At 38.6% G+C, this 8,162-nt stretch overlaps 1 pseudogene; it reads right to left on the reverse strand.

Annotated features, from left to right (window-relative positions):
• Window positions 1-3,493: 3,493 nt before the first annotated feature.
• Window positions 3,494-5,143, reverse strand: LOC101320437 (BCL2/adenovirus E1B 19 kDa protein-interacting protein 3 pseudogene; annotated as a pseudogene).
• Window positions 5,144-8,162: the final 3,019 nt, after the last annotated feature.

The following is an 8,162-nucleotide window of genomic DNA, read 5'->3' on the forward strand; positions in this document are numbered from 1 at the left end:
ACATTGGTATAGTATTATATTTTAAACAACTTCACTGAGATATCTTTTTTTTTTTTTTGCGGTACGCGGGCCTCTCACTGTTGTGGCCTCTCCCGCTGCGGAGCACAGGCTCCGGACGCGCAGGCTCAGCGGCCGTGGCTCACGGGCCTAGCCGCTCCGCGGCATGTGGGATCTTCCTGGACCGGGGCACGAACCTGTGTCCCCTGCATCAGCAGGCGGACTCTCAACCACTGCGCCACCAGGGAAGCCCCTCTCTGAGATATCTTTGACATACAAAAAAGTGTATATATTTAAGGGGTACAATTTGATGTTTTGATATATGTATACGTTGTGAGATAATAATAATAATCATCACCACAATCATAAAAGACTTATCCACCCCTCTACATAGTTACTGTGGTGTGTGTGTGTGTGTGTGTGTGTGTGTGTGTGTAAAAGATTTTAGATCTATCTTCTTAGCAAATTTAAAGTGGATAATATAGTATTGTTAACTGTGGTCACCATGCTGTACATTAGGTCTCCAGAACTCATTCATCTTGCATAACTGAAACTTTGTATCCTTTGGAGGTACAATATAATTAACTAAATTATAGACTTAATTCAAATTTTATCATTATTTCCATAAATGCCCCTAAATGCTTGTTTAATTTTCCCTTGTCTTATGTCTGAATCTGAACATAGTTTTGTATATTTAAATCCTAATTGCATTTGTTTCTCTTTTTCATAACTTCTTCCCATTTTCACTTCGGGTTTGGTCTTTCTATTTTGATTTTTAGGAGCTCTTTAAATGTTAAGGATGTTAGCTCTTTCTATATGTTCTGTATTTTATTTTTACCACAGTTTGTCTTCTGCCTATTGTTTTCTAGGTTATGTTTTAATGAAATTGTTTTATTTTAATATAGTCAAATTATCAAATGTTTTAGTTTTCACTTTTAGTTTTTGAGTTATATTTAGGAAGAATTCTATCCTCTCTCAGTTGTTTGTTTGTTTGCTTTTTTCTGTATGCGGGCCTCTCACTGTTGTGGCCTCTCCCGTTGCAGAGCACAGGCTCCAGACGTGCAGGCTCAGCGGCCATGGCTCATGGGTCTAGCCGCTCTGCGGCATGTGGGATCTTCCCGGACCGGGGCATGAACCCGTGTCGCCTGCATTGGCAGGCGGACTCTCAACCACTGCGCCACCACGGAAGCCCCTCTCTCAGGTTTTAATGAAATTTACTCATGGTTCCTGTTAACACTGGCATAGTTTCATTTTTAATATTTAAATCTTTGGGGCATTTGGAATTTATCATCTTGTAAGTAGCAAGGTGAGAATGTACATTTATCTTTTTTTGTAATGGTTATACATCTGTCCCAACATAACTGCTTTAAAAATGCCATCTTTTCCCCACTGATTTGAGATGCTAATTTTCTAGTATATTAAATTTCTCTAAGATTTAAGTCTATTTCTAAACTTTGGATTTTGTCCTAGTTGGCCTATCGAAAAGTGCAGCAATCATATTTTTTTAAACTGTGCATTTTATTATATTTTTACAGTATGTTAAATATTTTATAGACTTAGTCTTCTTCCCTTTTATACATGGTTTTCTTGGTTCCTCTTGTTTATTCTTTTTTTCTATGTTATTGTTTAAATTAATTTGTCTGGTACTGTGTTGGGGGGCATGGGGCATTGTATATTTAGGGGATTTTATTAATATTGTGTCTCATTTTTAAATTAAAAGTTAAAGTCTCTCTATATATTTAAGTTTTGCCCTAGATGTGTTTTACATATTTTTGTCACTTTATGTTACATTTTCAAAGGGTGGAAATAAGGATCTAGGATATTTTTCTTGCAGATCATCCCTAAATAGGAATGTTAGAAATTGTATCACAGTGGTAATTCATGTATTCAATATTATACATCAAAAATGAATTGTGGCTTCTAGTTTCAGACCAAACATGTAAAGAGCTTGGAAGTCAGAACTCCCATATTTACGATAAGAAAAAACTGGACAATGATATCTTGGATGCATCAGAGAACTAGGTTACAGGGTAAACCAGCAACCCAACACCTAGAGAGATAAGTGCACCCAGAGAGATACAGCAATAGAAGCTGTTGGAACCATAAACTGGTAGTAACACTTAAGTGGTAATTTTGGTGAATTCTGGGAGGTTGAGTGGAGACTAGTGTGAGGGTGAAAAACTGCTGGGAACCACAACCTTAGAGAGAACCCACATTTTTATGGGCTTTCCTTCCAGGAACCCCATCACGTGTCTATGGTGAAAGTCCAAGAAAGATACCCTCTTGGCTCTGGGAGGGGGAAGGGAAGAGTAACCATTTAGAAACATGTTCAGAGCCTTCTCCATATCAGAGGTCTACTTTCCAGTAGAAAGGACTTCACCCAATTCTTAAACTTTATCCAGATGAAGGAAGAGAACTCACTTCAGCCTTCCTGTCTTACTTAAGGGGTGGAAAAACAGGCATCTAGAATCAGGGCTTCAAATAAATCGATTTGGGAATGTTGCAGCCAGAGAAAGGCATAGGAGGCTGAAGGTAAAAAGGCTGGATTAACACTTGTGAAGGTCATACCTCTGAGACACAGACACATCAAATGATTGAGATTTAATCAGAAGATCATAGAATGTTCTTCTTCCCCCCCACCTTACCACCACATCGACAGAGCTCAGGTATAATAAAAGTGGATTATAGCTGAAAGAACTAAAATACAGACTCTATGAGCAAGGATACTTAGTGAAGCCCAAAGCCAAGTGAGGACATCAAAACAAGGACACTGGAAAAATTTCAATTAGAATATCCCATTGTCCCCTTGTGTGAGAAGTTGCATGTGCCTTTCTCCTCTACAGAATAAAAGCTCTTGGTGGGTAGAAACCACATTGTATCATCTTGGCATGGTCTGCTTTGGTAATGAACAGGTTGTCAGCAAGGTTTTTCAAGTGAAGACATGGGTAAACAAGCATGTTTTCATATTATGAGAATTTATAAGGGAATGACAAGAAATCCAGAGGCTTAAAATCTTTATTTTAATATATTTATTATTTCATTGAAAATACCCACTTACAAAAGTTGATATTTCTCCCACTTCACATTGTTTCCATTTACTAAACATGAGTGGCTAAATCGGGGAGGCCAGTAATGATTAAATATATATTATAGTTGTAGGCACCTCTGTTGGAAATTTCCACATAATTTTGTTTTTAATTTCATGAACATTTCACCCAGAGTCCTGGAGTGTTTTAGTGTTTTTATAATGAAATTCCCTCTCAACTCCACATGCTCCATATTCACTCACACCACTCTTTTTTTTTAAGTGTCTTATTTTTATTTTACTGAATTCGGAATGTGGCATTTACCTAAGAAATGACACAAGTGGTGCAGCCACCCAAGGACCAAGATGATAGTAAGCTGCGTTGCAAACCCCAATGTAAATTCCCACTAAATGAAAAAGCTGGATTCCAATTCTTCATTAAAAGGTTATGGTGGATATTTTCAGTAACCTTCAGATATAGATACCCAACCCCATGGCTAGCAGATGAGAGAGAAGAGACGGAAGAAAAACTTTAGAAACTCTGCAGAGAAGATGCCCCCTTTCTCCCTAACACTCGTGTTCCTCAAGCTGAGCGCGATCGTGCGCTGCGGGGGTTTGAAGAGGAACTGGGGGTGGGGGTGAGGAGTGATGTTTTCTGGCCGACTTGACCAGTCCCATAACCAGTCTGAGTGTTTCTTCAAGAGGCTTTCTCCGTCTTTCTTTGTCTCCATGTAATCTTCCTCCGACTGAGAGCTGTTTTTCTCATCAATATTAGTGTGTCTGCTTTGGAAGCTCCATTGGTATCTTGCGAGGTCTGTGAGCAAGGTGGGCGGTCACAGAGAAGTCTTGGGGCTACTCCGTCCAGACTCATGCTGCACACCCAGCAGTATTTCTTCCACGTCGCCATTATAAACAGAAACAGAGTCTGAACAACGCTGGCGTTCCCATTATTGCCAAAGTGTAATTCCACCCAAGAGCCATGCAACCACTCCTCCTGCAGTGCAGGTGGCTTACTCTGACACGGCACCTGGGCGAGGGTGCTGCGGGAGGCGAGACGGCGTCGGGGTCGACGTGGGGTCAACGTTGGCGGCGGCGGCGGCGGCGGCGGGGTTGACGTGGGGTCAGCAGGCGCTCTGAGGCGGGAGTGCGAGCGGCGGTGGCTTCAGCGGCGGGACAAGGAGCTGGAGGCCAGGCTCACCACACACACCGTTCTCTTTTGAAAGGTAATGGCAGCCACCATTTAGGTAATGTGTTTACATTTCTTTTGTGGTCTTGACTGACCAAGCTGACGTTTAGCAGTGATTACCTCTGACCCGCGTTTACTTCTGCGATGAGGATCTCTTCGTTGCTCGCAACTGTGTAAAAGAAATGACCTCTGAGAAACAGTCTCTGTGAAAACCTTCTTTGGTCATAGTTGTCCTCTGCTCTTTGAATCTAGCAGCATTCATACCCATACTCCCTGAGCATCGGTCAGAAAAGTTGGTTGGTTTGGTTTATTTTGTTAAATACTGGAACACAGATGCTAAAATGAGGTATGTCTAGGATCTAGTGTTGATGGAAAAATTGGGAAGGAAACTAATAATAAACAAAATACCTCTGTATCTAGGGGGCGACAGAGAAAGTGAGAGAGACTGTCTTCAGAAATCCAACTTAAGATACTGCTTATTGGATTCCTAATGAAGGAATTAAATTCTAGGTGACCAGGTTTTAACCTTAGGATAGAACTAAAACTAGAAATAACACGTATAATACATAAATTATGTATCTTGTATTTTCAGTCACTTTTTCATAACGTGTTTAAATATGGTTCACGTGAAGTTCATAAACATGATTTAAATACCAGCATTTGACATTTTTCCTCCAGCTTTGTCCAAGTCCAAGAAACTGAGAGAAATAGTATTTCAAGTGACGTTAGTGTTCAGCTCACTGGAAAGTTAGGTTTTTGAACAAGGATGGTTCATCAGGCTTTTTCATTGACCGGATAAAATATTCTTTCAGGCCTTCTAAAGCCTTCGCTCTTTTTCTTTGCCCATCTCGCAAACTCGGGCTGTTAAGCACCTCGGTTGCCTTGACACTGACAATGAGGTGCTCTTGACGGCAGACACAGGGAGTAAGTGCCATGGTTTTGAGCACAAAAGCTATATTCCTGTTTTATTATCAGTCTCTTTTAAGTTTCACTGTAGAAGTCCATCCTCTAGGGTCCAACCTACTGGGACTGTACTGTCAGACTTGGGCTTCTGGCAAAATGGGTATCAGACCTGAGACTAAAGTTTCCCTGTCACCTTGAGAGGCTCTCTTTCAGAGTGACCAGCTGACCTCCCTCTGAGCTGGCTCTTTATTTCACAACAGGGGTTTCTTTTGTGTTTTTGTCCTCCTTGATTAATCCATTAAGAGAGACAAATTCAAATGTGGATGAAATGACTAGCCCTTGAGTGTGTGTATTCTTTTTTCTAACCTTGAGTGTGTGGATTTTTTAAAAAATTATTTTTAAAACTTTCATTGTAGTATAGTAGATGTACAATGTTGTGTTACTTTCTGGTGTACAGCAAAGTGAATCAGTTATACATATACATATATCCACTCTTTTTTTATATTCTTTTCCCATATAGGCCATTACAGAGTATTGAATAGAGTTCCCTGTGCTATACAACAGGTTCTTATAAGTTAACTATTTTATATATAGTAGTGTGTACATGTCAATCCCAATCTCCCAAGTTATCCCTCCTTCCCTTATCCCCCGGTAACCATAAGTTTGTTTTCTGTATCTGTGACTGGGTCTTTTTAATAGCAAAATTATATTTGCTTAGAGCTTCTACTGCCTTTCCCAGAATAAATTCTTCATTTCCTTTCTAACGTTACACCATCCCCCAGGGATTTCTTCTCCCACAGAGCCCCAAAATCTCCTATGGGTTACTCACACTTGCTCATGAGTCATATGGTCTCATTAGTTGCTCTGCCCACCTCTGCAGAATCAGCGCTGCGATGAGCAAGTCAGAGACCAGGTGGTCCTGAAATGGCCTGGACTGAACCCTCTTGGCCCAGTGCTTTACTCACCACCATCGGTCTGATGCACCTGTCCAGATTTCTGCCTCATTCCTACTGGTGCAAATGTTCTCTCCTGAGGAAAAGCAGGAATCTCTTCCCATTATATCATGTTTAGCTCCACAGCAAAAGTCCTTTTACTTCAGCAGTTATGTTGGGAAAGGGCTAACCTAATTCATCATTACTTCACTTGAATTCTTTCGGTGTTCATGAAAATATACATAGTCATCAAGTGCATACACCTTAGCAAACTGTTTCCTATTGCTGCTGTACCAAATTACCACAGACTTAGTGGCTTAAATCAACACAAATTTATTCTCTTACAGTTCTGGAGGTCAGAAGTCCAGGATGTGTCTCACTGGTTAAAATTAGTGTCAACAGCTTCCCTTCTGGAAGCTCTAGGGATAAATACATTTTCTTGCTTTTTTCAGCTTCTAGAAGCTGCTCATGGTCCCCCTCCAAAGCCTGCAAAGTCTGGTTGAGTTTTTCTCCCATGGTATCACTTTAACACTGACTTTTCTGCCTCCCTCTTTCATGTTTAAGGACCCTTGTGATTACATTGGTCCCACCTGAATAATCCATATTACTCTCCCTATTTTGAGGTCAGTTGCCTAGTAATTTTAATTCCTTCTGTTATCTTAATTCCTCTTTGCTATGTGACATAGTATACCCACAAGTTCTGGAGAACAGGGCCTGGATCTTTGAAAGGCCATTCTTCTGCCTACCACATATACATTCATAATAACTAAAGTCCAGAAAACAGGATGAGGGGAAAATTAAATCACCCTGATAGTTGAGAGTTTGGTTTAATGACAATACGTAATTTTGAAGGTAAATGTGATTTGAGTTCACATATATTTATTGTTCAAATAGTTTTCCTCTAGATCTCTCTGATGCCTAAATTTTAGAGTTCAGATCTTTAATAAAAATGTAAATGTGGAAAGAAGCAGATTTTTTGGCCTCTACAATCCATTCATGTCCTTTACCTCCTCACTTCTGGTAAAAAAAAAAAAAAAAAGTGGTTCTTTCAATATAATGACATATTATTTTCTAAGTCACAGTTAAAATGAATGGTAAATACTCTGAAATTGAAAATATAAACAATTTTCCCTTTAGTAGCAAGCCTTCCAAACAGTGTTTTCCAAGTATTTTGAACACAAAGATTTTTTTATTATATCAATATAATCTGACACAAGCTAGTTGTGTTAACTTTCAGCATCTATGGATTGAGAAATATAACAAAAACTACTGTGACTCTACTAATGTTTAAAATAAGTATGCACATTATTCTTTATGACACACAGATATGTTTCTGACAATGGCACATATAAGTGTATGATAGTCTACATATTTATTTTATATATATGGCTTTGTACACATAGATAATCAGTTCACAGGCCCCTTGTAGTAACTCTGCACTTCAGAAATCTATGTTAAACCCAGATTGCAAACTATTTCCTAAAAGTCAAAAAACGTCTCAAATCTATCTTCTTAATCTCTATCAAGAACACAATTTTTTTTTTCAAATATTTCAGAGCACTGCAAAATGCAGTTACCTCACTTTTGAACAAACAACTTAAAAAAAGAACCTAGAGTCTACAAGGAAACGTGTTGAAAATTCTGACACAGAAATGTGCAAATAAATAGATTTTTTATCCCTGTCTCTAGTAGTTGTATAAAACATGTAATTTAAAGTCACTTAATTTACAGAATTGATATGCTCATTAAATACTACTTGATAATTTAACCCACAGTCTCTCAGAACAGATTCTAAGAACTCTTGAGCCAAATGCATATTCAAATTTTACTTCTGATTTAAGACTTTAAGAAATAGGATGCCTGTATATGATAAACCCAGTTTCATACAAGTGAAGAATATTTTGTAGGCATTTATAGTAATATTAAGCTCTCTACCTAAAACCTGAAGTACATTGTTTCATTGAGTAGTTGTCTGTGCTGGAGAGATCACTGTGTTTTATGGAAACATAATTGGAAAATAACTTTTAGAAAAATAAAAAGAAAACATTTGATGAGATACATAAATACTATTTACTAGAATATTTATTAGAAAAAAAAGAGAAGTTTAAAATTTTAAACA

Source organism: Tursiops truncatus, chromosome 1, assembly GCF_011762595.2.
Source record: "Tursiops truncatus isolate mTurTru1 chromosome 1, mTurTru1.mat.Y, whole genome shotgun sequence".
Taxonomy (NCBI): Eukaryota; Metazoa; Chordata; class Mammalia; order Artiodactyla; family Delphinidae; genus Tursiops; species Tursiops truncatus.